This window comes from Octopus sinensis, linkage group LG6 (genome assembly GCF_006345805.1).
Source record: "Octopus sinensis linkage group LG6, ASM634580v1, whole genome shotgun sequence".
Lineage (NCBI taxonomy): Eukaryota > Metazoa > Mollusca > Cephalopoda > Octopoda > Octopodidae > Octopus > Octopus sinensis.
In genome coordinates, this window is record NC_043002.1 from 74325800 (window position 1) to 74342133 (window position 16334).

Here is a 16334-nt window from a genome sequence, read left to right on the forward strand (position 1 = left end):
AAAAAATTAATTTCTCGATCTGCCGTTCAAAGGGTAAAGATCCAGTCAATAAAATAAGTACCTGTTGAGCAGTGGAGTCAATGTAATCGACTCTGCCCCGAAGTACCAAAAATTGCAAACCTCGTACCAAAATTTGAAGGAAAGTGACTTGTTGGCAGAATCTTTAACGCGCCGAGGAACAAATAAATCGTTGCAATATTTGTTCCGACTCCATATATTTTGAGTTCAAATCACGTCGATGTCAACTCTACCCTTTATCCTTTCGAGGTCGTTAATATAACGTACCAGCCAACTACTGAGATAGATATTATCGAGTAACACCATCCCGTCAAAATTACTCACAAGACATTGATCAGCCCAATAGCTATAGTAGAAAATATTTATGCAAAGGGCCGCACAATGAGATCGAAGCGAACTTCTTAACCATACGTCTGTAACTGATACATTTATCTAGATTCTAACAAAAGAATTTCGTCATTTGTTTATTTCTTATTTTATTAAGAAGGAAGCTGTTAAATGATTGATAAATGCTTGCATGAATTATTTACACGTTGCACTGTTAAATGAACCAAACTCGTTGGCATAAACGCAAGACCGTCTTTCCTGCAAGGAAATGAAAATGATCCCCTATCGTTTTGATAAACCAAACAGGCTGCTTCGAATAGCCGTCCGTTCAGCAGCAATTATTTTCATAGAAGATAAATATATAGATCTTCGTCGGTTTCGACGATCTGTAAATTTGTTTGATTAGCTAAACTACCTGCTCATGGAATAAGCATTTACGTGGCTGAGTATTTCACAGACATATGTGCTTTTCATGTAATAAACAGATGGACCGGATCTATTCAATTTGACGGCCAGATTTTTTAATTAATTTTTTTTTAACTAAACACTTTGAAACTTCGGATACTGGTACAATGTGTCACATAGAACAGGGTTTACTCTTAACGCTTTTGACAAAATTTTGTATTTTAGAAGTTATTTCGTGTTAAAGTTGTATTTGGGTAATTTTAAACAATCAATGACGTGTATTCAGCTGAAGAAAATTACTGCTGCTGTTTGCGAACAACTTCCGGATCCATTACACACACACACACACACATTAATAACAGGCAGAAGTTACAGAGTGACAATGGCCAAATTCGTGTTTGATAAGTGCCAATGATATATATATATATATATATATATACATACATATATGTGTAAAAAATCTCATCACGCGATCGAACCAATAAAAGAGCATCTACCTGGTCGTTCGACACGCTAAAAATAGCAGCCAAAGTATCCCCCTACCTAAATCATACGCCCATTGTACGTAATGTCCTAGATTATCCCTAAATGACAGGCTGGAATGTCTTTGATGATAGGTTTGCTGTATCAGAGTTGATTTGAGGCTAAATAACAACAAAATTATGGTCCTTAGTGAAAATCGTGCGGCTGAAAAGATAAATGTGGGCGGGTGGGGGTGGGGTGATATTTCCAAGGCTTCCACGTCACCCCATCCCGTTTTTCAGACCCTAAAACGGGTTTTGTAGCATATTAGGAGGTCACAGGAATTCATTCAACAAAAAAAAAAAAAAATTCCAATGATTCCAGGATGGAGGCGCGGTCCCCCCACCCTTTTTTTCCGAATCAAAATAAGGGATTTGCAGCATATTAGGAGGTCAGGGTACTTGATTCCACGCAAAAAATTCAAGTTATTTTTTACTTCGTGAAAATCGGGCGAGTGTTTACCATAATTTTGTTGTTATTTAGCCTCAAATCAACCTTGATACAGCAAATCTATCATCAAAGACATTCCAGCCTTCAGCAAACCGTCTTTTTATGGATAATCTAGGACATTACGTACAATAGGCGTGTGATTTAGGTAGGGGGATAGTTTGACTGCTATTTTTAGCGTGTCGGGCGACCAGGTTTGAGGCTCTTTCATTGGTTCGATTGCGTGATGAGATTTTGTTTACACATATATGTATGTATGTATATATATATATAATATATATATATATATATAATATATATATATATATATATATATATATATATATACATACATATATATATATATATATACATACATATATATCATTGGCACTTATCAATCACGAATTTGGCCATTGTCACTCTGCAACTTCTGCCTATTATTAATGTGTGTGTGTGTATATATATATATATATATATATATATATATATATAATGGACCCAGAAGTTGTTCGCAAACAGCAGCAATAATTTTCTTCAGCTGAATACACGTCATTGATTGCTTAAAATTACCCAAATACGACAACTTTAACACGAAATAACTTCTAAAATACAAAATTTTGTCGAAAACGTTAAAAGTAAACCCTGTTCTATGTGACACATTGTACCAGTATCCGAAGTTTCAAACTGTTTATTTTAAAAAGTTAATTTAAAAAATCTGGGTGTTAAATTGAATAGATCCAGCGGGGGAACTTCGAATTGCAACTACAATCCATCCGGAGGGTTTCAAATCAGTTTCTGTCTACCTAATTCCGATCACAATCCATGGGTTACTCGAAAGTTTTCAAAATGATACTTGCCCAAAATACCGTGCAATGGGATGAAAGCGCTAACTTCATGATTGCGAAGAAAATCTCTTAGTTATTCAGTCATGATACAAACAGATAATATATATATATATATATATATATATATATATATATATATATATAAGTTCTCAACTTCGGCAGAATTCGAGCTCTGAGTGCAAGGACGAATACCATAAAGTAGTATGTCCGACCGACGCCATAACAGCTTTGCCAATTTGTCGCCGAATTGAGATTTAAATTAGGCGGACGAATAGGTAGAAGTTGTTAAAATAATAAACTAATTCGTTAAAGTCATTTCGACTTTCAAATGACAAACACATTTTTATTGCTTAAGTATAGGAATGTAGTTGGTGTGAGCGTGTATGTATGTGTGTGTGAATATGAGAGTGCGAGAGCATGCGTTTATCTACATGTGTATGACTTTGTATCTGCGTGTGAATGTGTGTGTGTGTGCGCGTGCATTCCTATTTGTCATGGATTTCAGTGTACTAAAAAAATCATCAAGTACATTTCCCCGCCAAAATCATTATAGTCAAATAAGATAGCTAACAAGGCACTTGGTCGCTGCTTGGCAAATACTCTCCGGCTCAACTACTTCGTAGGTACAATATTCTGTGTATATGGTGCCCCGAATCACCTTATGTGGTTACCTTCGGTTTTGGAGACGCTTTATGGTCGTTATTTTGCTATTCCTGTCGTCGTTGCAATTTATCATTTATTTATTTATCTATTTCAGGCCTCCTGTTATTACTGATCTCGTCCCGTTACTCGATATTAACCCCTAGTTTTAGTTTTTGTGCTTCGTCCTTGTACTGTCCGCCAACATATTGCACCCTTATTATCATTAGGGTGGGGGATTGGTCGAATCGTGAGAGGGTCAGGAAACAAATACTTTGCGTCATTCCTTCCACTCCTTTACGATCTGAGTTCAAATCCCACCGAGGCCACCATTGCCTTTTAGCCTCCTACAGCCGAGTTCGATAAAATAAAGTACCAGTCTCTCCCCTAAAAATTGCTGGCCTTGTTCCTAGAAGCAATTACTAAATAGAGTGGCGAAAGGCGGTGAGCTGGCAGACTTGTTACCGCGCCAGACAAAATCTTTTGTGGTATTTCTTCTGACTCTACGGTCTGAGCTCAAATTTCAACCAGGCCTCACTTTGCCTTCATTCTTCCAGGGTTGATCAACTGAAATACCAGTCTAGTTATTGGAAACGACTAATCCCTTCTTCCAAACTCCAGGCCTTGTGCCGAACTAAGAAACCAGTATTTTAAGGGACGGAGAGATAGGAGAATCGCTAGAGCGTCGGACGAAATGCCTTGCAGTATTCGTTCCAATTCTTAACATTCTGAGTTCAAATCCTGCCGAAGTCAATTATACTATCAATTTCTTTCTAGGTCGATGTAATAAACTACCACTTCTCTCCCCTCAAAATTATTACTCTTGTGCCGAAATTAAAAACAGTCATCAAAGGGTAGTGAATTGCTAGAATCGACATTGCCCTGCGGCACTGAGTACATTCCAAACCGTTCTGACCTCAAAATCGAGGTCGACCGTATATTTTTGATGGTGAAATGCATTATACCATCCTTCAAACTTTGTGACCCTTACACCAATGAGAAACCATTGCTTTCGTAGTGGTTGTTGTTGTCTAAGTGATTATCGAAACTTTGAAGAGTGAATTACTAAAAGAATAAGACTGGCAGCTAGAAGCGAAAATAAATCAACATTTCTGTCATTCTCTCCCCCACCTCCCTCTCACATACACACGCTCCTTCTCTGTGATATGACCTGTCTCTCCGTTGTAATATTTTCATGTGACCGAGCAACTCCGGTCATATTAAGAGAATATGTTTATTCACTAATAGTCTCAGTGTCTATCCTTAGTCTGGACTAACTTTACGGATTAAAAATAGTCACTGATAGACTACTAATTTTTGCGACTATCCTTGCTTCTAATTGAAAACTACGACCACACATTCTATAACATACCAAAGCTGAAGAAATTTCCAGACGGACTATAATCAGATGTACCCCTCCAACAAAAATCCTAGCTCAAAACTTTACTACTTCATCTAACAGTAGCCAACATATATCATACAGACCCAGTCCTATACCTATCCTGTTAATTTTAGCGACTCCCAATATTAGTATTTGACTTAAGCTTAGTGGCATTTCGTCAGTCTTTACGTTCCGAGTTAAAATTCCACCGAGGTCGACTTTGTCTTTCATCTCTTCGTTTGAATTTGAGCTCAGAACGTAAAGACAGATAAAATGCCGCAAAGCATCTTGCCCGGTGTGCTAACGATTCTGCCAGATCACCGCCTTAGACAACGATAATAGTAGTAAATTCAACTACATACAACTTAGAGGCCACGTCCACCATTTACGGCAAAATCAACAGAAGAGAACAACTATTTACAACGACGGATTAGTGTCATTTCTGAAGTAGAGCGAACAAACATATTTAAAAGTACTGAAGAAAATAAACAATGACTTGTGCGTAACACTCAGGTGATGCTAAGATTATATTTTACTAAAGAGATATATAAAAAAAAAGCAAAGGAACGGAGGAAAGAAAGTAGGAAGAAAAACTTCGAGGAGGTCTTTAACATGCAACTCCTTCGAAGGAAAATCTGAATGGAAATTTACAAAGATTTCATTTCGGATCTTCTCCTAACCCTAACCCTCACCCTAAAACCCTAAAGTTAAAACCAGTACAAATGCACGAACGATGTCATAAATAACAGTGACAAACGAAATATACACCGCCGATAGATTTTGTTGACAAACAACAACAGTAATTTTATTTAACTGAATACACGTCATTGATTGGTTGAAATTATCCAAACACGACAACTTTAACACGAAATAACTTCAAAAATATAAACTTTTCTCAACAACACTAAGAGTAAAAGATTCTACCAGTATCCAAAGTTTGAAAGTGTTTAGTTTTAAAAAATTACTTTATCGACTTGCCGATCAAAAGGAAAAGATCCTTAATTTCTAGTATAGTTTCACTTCAGACTTCCCAAATGGTCTCATTTATTCACACACACACACACACACACACAAATAGGAGCAAAGCTTACAGTCATCAAAAAGTACATTGACATATGTCCATATAATTCTTTCTCCACAGGCACAAAGCCTGAAAAATTTCCGGGAAAGGGCTTGTTGATTTCATCGAAACCATTGCTTGACTGGTACTCATTTTACTGACCCTCAAAAAATAAAAGGCAAAGTCGTCCTCGGCAGAATTTGAACTCAGAACATAAAGCCGGAATAAATGCCATTTATCCATTTAATAAATCATTAAAGCGACAACAAAACATACGTGAACAAAGCAGGCTTGGACGTAACATAATAAAATTTTTCTCCTTCCCGACAAATCTATAACCACCGCAGCAACATTTCGTTGTTTTTGCACAAGATCTCATCAACAAAACTGGTTGATTCTTTCACCAGAGAAGCAATTCAAGAATAACTGTACAATAAAATAAATAAATAAAATGACAGCTAAATTTATTTTCTTTCACACTATCGAAGTATTTCTCAACATAGTGTACGAGATCCAAGGAGAGAAAAATAGGAGCTAATTTAGACGAAAAACTAATTTTTCTTGAAAATCAAAAGTAGATAATGAAGAAAAATTCTAATTCGCGACTTACTTAAAACCTTTACTCAAAGTTATAAAACATTAGAGAGCAGAAATACTATCTTCTTCTGATAGATAGTATCAGCAGACGTTCATCTAGGGATAATTAAATTTTCTCATTTTACAGGTCGATGGGAGTGCAGGGTATGAGGTGTTTTCAGTAGGCTTTAAGTGAGACGTCAAAAAGTAATAAAAAATAAAAGAATAGGAACATGGACACAAATTGAAAGCTTTAAATCTATCCGTATTGTACGATAACATTAGCGATGTACACTCTGAACTCGAGACTGTGACGGAACTATTACTATTTATATTTATTTCATACAGGGTCGGATTAAGACCCACATAGGCCCTACGCACTTAGAAGATTTTGTTATCCCCATATATATGTCACTCAAAATATAAACACTAATAAACCATACAATAAATCTTTATTTTTCAAAATGAAACAAAAGTAACAGTGAGTTGGTAAATGATGTTCATTTTTGTATACTTTCACTTTATTTATATTTGAAGAGTTTTCTCTGACTTTTTGATCAGATCCTTACTATGAACACTTCGAAATTATATTTCCGATCATATTAACCAACTCGAATATTATTTTAGCAAGTCTAAAGTGATTTCTTTTGTGTCGTAAACCATTTACCATTTCTGTGGGGCCCCTTCTTTCCTTGATGCCCTAAATATATGCTTATTTTGCTGAATGGCTAATCCAGCGATGGTCTCATATCGCAACTGTCTAATCACAAGTTCACAACGTTGTTTCTGATGCGAGAGTGAGGAGAGAGTGTCACTACAACTTCGGTTTCTCATCGATGTTTATAGTCTCACTTACACACGGGATTCCCACAGTTTCCATCAACCAAGTTTCCACTCACAAGGCCTTAATCAACCAGAAGTTAACAGTAGAAGACACTTAATTCGATTCCCGTCCAAATCCATGTTGCTCCACCACAACGGTTCTAGAGCAACTGGTACCAAGACAACTCATTCCCGGACGCGAAATTTTTTCCCCACGAGAGTTCCGGACCCCAGTAATGAACTCATTTGCATACAGCCAATCAGAGCTCACCTTGACCATGTCAAGTTAACAAACACACTCTACCAAGTAAAGACGAAGAACGGTGTTGTAAGTCGACCGATCGCCCAAGTTATGCCTGATTTTAGGAGACAAATAATTAGACAGATTTGCATCTATACCTATTATCGGATTTTGTTGGGGCCCTATATGGTAGAGATGTGGATGGGAAATGTGGCTAGAGCGTGATGTGCTAGCAACTTACTGTTTTACAATGTAAACAACAACTCAACTATGCAGAGGCAGCCATGGTTGAAACAAGAACAAGATCAAGAGGCATTACTAAAAGAGAAAAGAAGCATGGTCATTCCTTATCCAAGTGACCTTATCTCATCGCCCATGACTTGTTATGTGCTCATAAATTAGTTTGATAGTTGACCTCTGATTGGCTGTATGCAAATGAGTTCATAACTGGAGTACGGAACTCTCGTGGGAAAAACATTTCGCTTCCCGGACAACTATCAGACAACTCATACCTGGACAATTGATATCTAGGACAACTGATTATATAGGACAACTCATAACAGATATAAAGTGATAAAGATTTAATTTTGAAAGAAATTTTGCGCGTGTGTGGTGTGTGTGTATGTGGGTGCGGGTGGTGTGTATTTGTGTGTGTGTGTGTGTGTGTGTGTGTGTGTGTGTGTGTATGCGTGCGTATGTGTGTGCGTGTGTGGTGTGTATTTGTGTTTGTGGTGTTTGTGTGTGTATGTGTGTGGTGTGTATATATGTGTGTATGTGTGTGGTGTGTGTGTATGTGGGTGTGTGTGTTTGTGTGGTGCGTGTGGTGTGTATATGTGTGCATCTGTGTGGTGTGTCTGTGTGTATATGTGCGTATGTGTGTGTGCGTGTGTGGTGTGTATTTGTGTGCGTGTGGTGTGTGTGTATGTGGGTGTGTGTGTGTGTGTGTGTATGTGGGTGTGTGTGTGTGTGGTATGTGTGTATGCGTGCACGCGTATGTGTGTGTGTGTGGTGTGTCTGTATGTGGATACGTGTGTAGTGTGTATTTGTGTGCGTGTGTGGTGTGTGTATGCGTGCGTATGAGTGCATGCGTGTATGTGTATGCGTGCGTATGTGTGTAGTGTGTGAGCGTGGTGCGTGTGTATGTGTGTGGAGTGTATTTGTGTGTGCGTGATGTGTATGTGTGCATACGTGGTGTGTATGGTGTGTATTTGTGAGCGTGTGTGGTGTGTGCGCGTGTGTGGTGTGTGCGCGTGTGTGGTGTGTACGTGAGGTGTGTGTGTGTACGTGTGTGTGGTGTGTATTTGCATGTTTGTATGTGGCGTGTGTATGTATATGTGTGTGGTGTGTATTTGCATGTTTGTATGTGGTGTGTGTATATGTGTGTGGTGTGTATTTGTGTGTGTGTGTGGTGTGCATGTGTGTGATGTGCGTATGTGTATGTGTGTTTGTGCGTGTGTATGTGGTGTCTGTGTGCGTGTGTGGTGTGTATTTGTGTGTGTGGTGTGTGTATGTGTATGTATGTGCGTGTGCGTGCGTGTGTGTGGTTTGTGTGTGCATGGGGTGTGTATTTGTGTGTGTTGTGTGTGTGTGTGTGTGTGTGCGTGTGCGGTGTGTATGTATGTGGGTGTGTGTGGTGTGTATTTGTGTTTGTGGTGTTTGTGTGTGTATGTGTGTGGTGTGTATATATGTGTGTATGTGTGTGGTGTGTGTGTATGTGGGTGTGTGTTTGTGTGGTGCGTGTGGTGTGTATATGTGTGCATCTGTGTGGTGTGTCTGTGTGTATATGTGCGTATGTGTGTGTGCGTGTGTGGTGTGTATTTGTGTGCGTGTGGTGTGTGTGTATGTGGATGCGTGTGTGGTGTGTATTTGTGTGTGTGTGTGTGGTATGTGTGTATGCGTGCACGCGTATGTGTGTGTGTGTGGTGTGTCTGTATGTGGATACGTGTGTAGTGTGTATTTGTGTGCGTGTGTGGTGTGTGTATGCGTGCGTATGAGTGCATGCGTGTATGTGTATGCGTGCGTATGTGTGTAGTGTGTGAGCGTGGTGCGTGTGTATGTGTGTGGAGTGTATTTGTGTGTGCGTGATGTGTATGTGTGCATACGTGGTGTGTATGGTGTGTATTTGTGAGCGTGTGTGGTGTGTGTGCGCGTGTGTGGTGTGTGCGCGTGTGTGGTGTGTACGTGAGGTGTGTGTGTGTACGTGTGTGTGGTGTGTATTTGCATGTTTGTATGTGGCGTGTGTATGTATATGTGTGTGGTGTGTATTTGCATGTTTGTATGTGGTGTGTGTATATGTGTGTGGTGTGTATTTGTGTGTGTGTGTTGTGTGCATGTGTGTGATGTGCGTATGTGTATGTGTGTGTGTGTGTGTGTGTATGTGGTGTCTGTGTGCGTGTGTGGTGTGTATTTGTGTGTGTGTGTGTGTGTGTATGTGTATGTATGTGCGTGTGCGTGCGTGTGTGTGGTTTGTGTGTGCATGGGGTGTGTATTTGTGTGTGTATGTGTGTGTGTCCGTGTGTGTGGTGCGTATTTGTGCGTGTATGTGTGTGTATGTGCATGTGTGTTTGTGCGTGTGTGTGGAATGTGCGGTTATTTTATCCTTGATTTTTTTTCAAAATGAAGTCTTTATCACATCATGCCTGTTATGAGTTGTCCTATTTATCAGTTGTTCTATATAATCGGTTGTCTTAGATATCAATTGACCAGCCGTGAGTTGTCCTATATAATCAGTTGTCCTAGATATCAATTGACCAGCCATGAGTTGTCCTATATAATCAGCTGTCCTAGATATCAATTGACCAGCCATAAGTTGTCCTACATAATCAGTTGTCCTAGATATCAATTGTCCAAGATATCAATTGTCCAGTATGAGCTGTCCTACATAATCAGTTGTCCTAGATATCAATTGTCCAAGATATCAATTGTCCAGCTATGAGCTGTCCTATTTATCAGTTGTTCTATATAATTAGTTGTCCGAGATATCAATTATCCAGGTATGAGTTGTCTGATATGAGTTGTTCGGGAATGAGTTGTCCTGTTATCGGTTGCCCTGGCACATACCACAACTACTAAGTAGTACGAACACCATTGCACTCGTTACTTTTTACTTCACTCAGAACAGATTCCACAATGCGTGCCTGTGTGCTACTGTAGTGGTGGTGGTGGTGTGTGTGTGTGTATTTGTGTGTGTGTGTGTGGTGTGTGTGTGTGTGTGTGTGTGGTGTGCATGTGTGTGATGTGCGTATGTGTATGTGTGTTTGTGCGTGTGTATGTGGTGTCTGTGTGCGTGTGTGGTGTGTATTTGTGTGTGTGGTGTGTGTATGTGTATGTATGTGCGTGTGCGTGCGTGTGTGTGGTTTGTGTGTGCATGGGGTGTGTATTTGTGTGTGTATGTGTGTGTGTCCGTGTGTGTGGTGCGTATTTGTGCGTGTATGTGTGTGTATGTGCATGTGTGTTTGTGCGTGTGTGTGGAATGTGCGGTTATTTTATCCTTGATTTTTTTTCAAAATGAAGTCTTTATCACATCATGCCTGTTATGAGTTGTCCTATTTATCAGTTGTTCTATATAATCGGTTGTCTTAGATATCAATTGACCAGCCGTGAGTTGTCCTATATAATCAGTTGTCCTAGATATCAATTGACCAGCCATGAGTTGTCCTATATAATCAGCTGTCCTAGATATCAATTGACCAGCCATAAGTTGTCCTACATAATCAGTTGTCCTAGATATCAATTGTCCAAGATATCAATTGTCCAGTATGAGCTGTCCTACATAATCAGTTGTCCTAGATATCAATTGTCCAAGATATCAATTGTCCAGCTATGAGCTGTCCTATTTATCAGTTGTTCTATATAATTAGTTGTCCGAGATATCAATTATCCAGGTATGAGTTGTCTGATATGAGTTGTTCGGGAATGAGTTGTCCTGTTATCGGTTGCCCTGGCACATACCACAACTACTAAGTAGTACGAACACCATTGCACTCGTTACTTTTTACTTCACTCAGAACAGATTCCACAATGCGTGCCTGTGTGCTACTGTAGTGGTGGTGGTGGTGTGTGTGTGTGTATTTGTGTGTGTGTGTGTGTGTGTGTGTGTGTGTGTGTGTGTGTGTGTGTGTGTGTGTGTGTGTGTGTGTGTGTGTCTCCCTAAAACTTCGTGAGTCTTACAAGGATCTGTGCTGGATTATGATTTCATGACGTTTATATCAATATTAATATCCTCTTGGTAAAGACAATTGTCTTTGGAGTTTGTATGTGAGTGAGAGAGGCAGAAAAAGACAGACAGATAAGTAGCTAGCTAATTGGATATATAGATAGATAGATAGAGAGAGAGAGAGAGAGAGAGAGAGAGACAGAGAGAGAGAGACAGAGGAAGTGTGACAGAGAGAGAATGAAGGCGCTAAACAGTGAATGCATGTAACAGATACATCAAGTTCGCGTTGTCCTTTAATATGTTTTATCTCCAGAGGATTCTTTGATTCTCCTGGCGAGATAAGATTACGCACACATGGAACGTACACGATGCAGACATAAAAACCGAGATGGACTGGACATGTGCAAACCTGACTTGTGTCTTCTCCATAAATCCCCTGTGGCGAGTTGCCGCTAAGCTGGGCGAAACAACGAAACGGTTTGAAGGCAAGCCTGAAGACCGCTTTGAAGGAGAGTAACATCGACCCTTCGCAACCCGCTGCTCAGTTTGGTGGTCTTGCTGTCGAAGGGGGATGAAATATTTGGAAGAGAAACGTTCGCAGAACAACCGGATGTCAAAGAGTTACACCAGAAACCTCGAACTAAACATTTATATTTCTTCTCTGCAACCGAATCAAGAATTGAAATATGCAGTCATCAAATGACCCACATATGAAGGCCAATATGGTTATCAAATGGATTCGATGGAGAAACATAGGCACGCAAGACCATCTATGAGTGTACATGAGGCATACATCCGTGTGTATATGCGTGTACTGATGTGTTAATACCCTAATGTGTGTGTGTGTGCATTAAATTTTGTAAGAATACATGTGTAACACTTACGTGGTGTGTGTGTGTGTGTGTGCATAATGTATGGTTGTATATTTTCATGTGATACATTAAATTTTGCAAGTATGTATGTATATGTCCGTGTGTGCGTGTGTGCGTGTGTATGTGCGTGTGTGTGTGTGTGTGTGTGTGTGTGTGCAGCAGTGTGAGAAATGCGTTAGTTAACTCGCATTATTTTCTTGATTCTCTGAAAAGATGGTAACTTACAGGAAGTTTTGTAATGATCAACGTTGGGAAGGAGGGGTTCCGAACCGCACTACAACCATTGTTGTAGATATACATCTGTATCGCAAACAGACCATTTTATAGCCATATACGTCGCGCATGCTCACTTCCCCTCTCCCACATACGTTTTTCTGTGTCAGTCGTAGTCATCTATGCGTTTTAGTGACACACGCTAACTGCTTATCAAAGTGGTCGGTTACAGTCGTGGCCATACTATTTACATTATCCAATCTCTCTCCCTCTCTCTCTCTCTCCCTCTAAATATCAGTAAGGATGTAAGATTTGAGCGAGTTTGGATGCTTCTCAGGTCTGACAGCAGTTATATGAAGGTCAGCAGAAGATATTAACGCGGAAATTTGATACGAGGAAACCCGAAGACTTAGTCTTCGGGAAACTAAACAACAGCAACAATAATAACTGCTTCTTGTTTAGACACAAAGCCAGCAATTTTGAAGGAAAAGAGAGTAGTGAATATACTCTTACTCTTTACTCTTTTACTTGTTTCAGTCATTTGACTGTGGCCATGCTGGAGCACCGCCTTTAGTCGAGAAAATTGACCCTAGGACTTATTCTTTGTAAGCCTAGTACTTATTCTATCGGTCTCTTTTGCTGAACCGCTAAGTTACGGGGACGTAAACACATCACCATCGGTTGTCAAACGATGTTGGTGGGGAGGGGGACAAACACAGACATACAAACATATACACACAAATATATACATATACACGACGGGCTTCTTTCAGTTTCCGTCTACCAAATCCACTCACAAGGCTTTGGTCGGCCCGAGGCTATAGTAGAAGACACTTGCCCAAGGTGCCACGCAGTGGGACTGAACCCTGTGGTTGGTAAGCAAGCTACTTACCACACAGCCATTCCTACGGAAGAGGTAGACCCAGGAAGACCTGGGACGAAGTGGTGAAGCACAATCTTCGAACATTAGGCCTCACCGAGGCAATGACCAATAACCGATATGAAGTACTTTATTTTATTTCCACGAGAAATATGAACGGTACAGTTGACGGAGGCGGGATTTCAACTCATTACGTAAAGTGCCCAAAGAAATACCGCAAGGCCTTTTGACCAATGGTTTCTCGTATAGCACAAGGACATAAATTTCGAGGAAGGCGTAAATCGATTACGTCAACCCCAGAACTTGGAAACCCGCCAAGGGTAACTTTGCCCTTTTCATCCTCTCAGAATCGATAATTTCAAGTACCAGTCGATGCAGTCTATTAACTCAATCTCCTTTCAAAACTGCTAGCCTCAATTAGAAACCGATAATAATAATAATAATAATAATAATAATAATAATAATAATAATAATAATAATAATAATAATAATAAGAAGAAGAAGAAGAAGAAGAAGAAGAAGAAGAAGAAGAAGCTCAGAAATAATAACAAGCTCAGAAAATATAAAGACCTGCTCATTGAAATTGAGAAAATGTGGCATCTCAAGGCGGTTACAATACCAGTGATCGTAGGAGCACTAGGAATGATCAAGAAGGAAACCGAAAATTATATGAGAACAATCCCTGGCTTACCATCCTGCAAGAAGTGCAAAAGATTGTCTTAACTGGTACATCACACGTATTGAGAAGAGCATTGTCGATGTGAGAACTATTACTACCCATGTATTTTAATTTAACTTTATTTCTATCAAAAAAAAAAAAAGATGAACGAACTAGTGAGTTTAGTTTAATGGCCTACCAATGTATACTATGAGTTTCTTTGCCCTAGGAGTCGGGAAGACACTCGGCAAGAAACGGAAGCAAATTTGAAAGAAGAAGTAAAAACCCATAAATAATAATAATAATGGCTTCAAATTTTGGCACAAGCCAGCAAGTTCGGGAGAAGGTGTACGTCGATTACATCGACCCCAGTACTAAACAGGTACTTATTTTACCAAGCCCGCATTATTATTATTATTATTATTATTATTATTAGTTGAGCTGGTAGAACTGTTAGTATATCGGTAAAAATGCTTAGCGGCATTTCGTCCGTCTATACATCCCGAGTTCAAATACCGCTGAGGTCGACTTTGCCTTTCAACCTTTCGGGGTTGATAAATCAAGTACTAGTTTAGCACTGGGAGTCGATGTAATCGACCTAACCCCTACCTCGAATTTGTTGGCCTTGTGCCAAAATTTGAAACCATTATTATTATTATTATTATTATTATTATTATTATTATTATTATTATTATTATTATTATTATTATTGATGAAGATGATGATAATAGCAACAACAATAACTAATGCACCAGTTAATTAACCCAATTTAATTAGAAACACACGATGTTCTTATTACCAGGCAACCGTACCAAGCAACAAATAATACCACATGATTGTTTATCGATAACTGTGGTGTCACTGATAGACCTAACCAACAGTAGTCCAACTAACGAAGGAACTTCCACGTGGTTTTTGCTCTATCTACTAAAAACCGCAGTCAGCTTAACTCCTATCCTTAAATCACAGCCTGCAGTCTTGAAAATGTATTGGTATCAATTTAATGTTCTTATAAAACATCTTAGATAGAAATATTATTAGAAAGAACTAGGCCTTAAAAAAAGGAGGGAGAGCAGGACACATGGGAGTGTGTAGTTCCTTACTCTTTTACTTGTTTCAGTCATTTCGACTGCGGCCATGCTGGAGCACCGTCTTTAGTCGAGGAAATCGACTCCAGGACTTATTCTTTGTAAGCCTAGTACTTATTATATCGGTCCCTTTTGCCGAACCGTTAAGGTACGGGGACGTAAACACACCAGCATCGGTTGTCAAGCGATGTTGGGGGGACACACACAAACACATACACACACACACACACACATATATATATATATATATATATATATATATATATATATATATATATATATATAGGACGGGTTTCTTTCAGTTTCCGTCTACCAAATTCACTCACAAGGCTTTGGTCGGCCCGAGGCTATAGTAGAAGACACTTGCCCAAGGTGCCACGCAGTGGAACTGAACCCGGAACTATGCGGTTGGTAAACAAGTTACTTACTACACAGCCACTCCTGCGCCTCCTTATATACAAAATTAATATATGGTCTTGATTGCTTTATCAGAGGTGATCAGGTGTGGACGATAACAATTCTGCTTTACAACACTAGTCTATGAAAGAATATAATTACTGGGTTAAAGAAGAAAACTAATGGAGGAATGGATCTGTGTTCGCAGCAGTCGATTCTATCAAAAATACTGATGTACCATAGCAGTGGTCTTTAAAACCATTTTTTATTATGAACGCCTTTGATGCCTATTTTACTGTACCTCCATAGCCATTCAACGTATATAAAAAAAATACTACTATATTTTTATAACTAAATATTATTAAGAATTGTAAAAAAAATAGAAGTTAAATATTTTGTATGTTGTAGAGGTATAAGCAATGTATTGCACAAAGTTTAACAACAAAATTTTATGTAGACGCTGGTTGAGAACCACTTATGCCATAAGAAGGACAAATAACTAACATTTGAGACAACACCATTTAACCGAAACGTAAGATATTTTTTATGTCATAGTTATACATTAATAAATTGCACTTTTTAAATGTTAACATTTTGCAACACGAACCAGAAAGATTAAATAGAAAATATCGCCTGAACTCTTTCTTAAAAGGTAGTTTTGCAAATATACACCAGCTGACAGCATTAGGAAGAAATGAAACAGGCGGAGAGTGGGGATGGTTCACATGCAGTTAACCGTCGTAAAAAAGTGAAAGTAAATTGTCAAAAAAGAAAAGAAAAGTAAACTGCGATCGAAACTGTAAGTG

General features: G+C 39.0%; 1 protein-coding gene and 1 long non-coding RNA gene across 4 annotated transcripts in view; one reads left to right on the top strand and one right to left on the bottom strand.

Annotated features, from left to right (window-relative positions):
• Window positions 1-16334, bottom strand: part of LOC115213529 (forkhead box protein J1-B-like) — a 228762-nt gene that overhangs the window by 55869 nt on the left and 156559 nt on the right. The gene's annotated exons all lie outside the window — the stretch shown is intronic.
• LOC118763961 overlaps window positions 2085-16334 on the top strand; it is a 17867-nt gene continuing 3617 nt past the window's right edge. The window contains exon 1 of the long non-coding RNA XR_004999733.1: window positions 2085-2152. This is a non-coding gene — a long non-coding RNA (uncharacterized LOC118763961). The remainder of the gene's footprint in view (window positions 2153-16334) is intronic.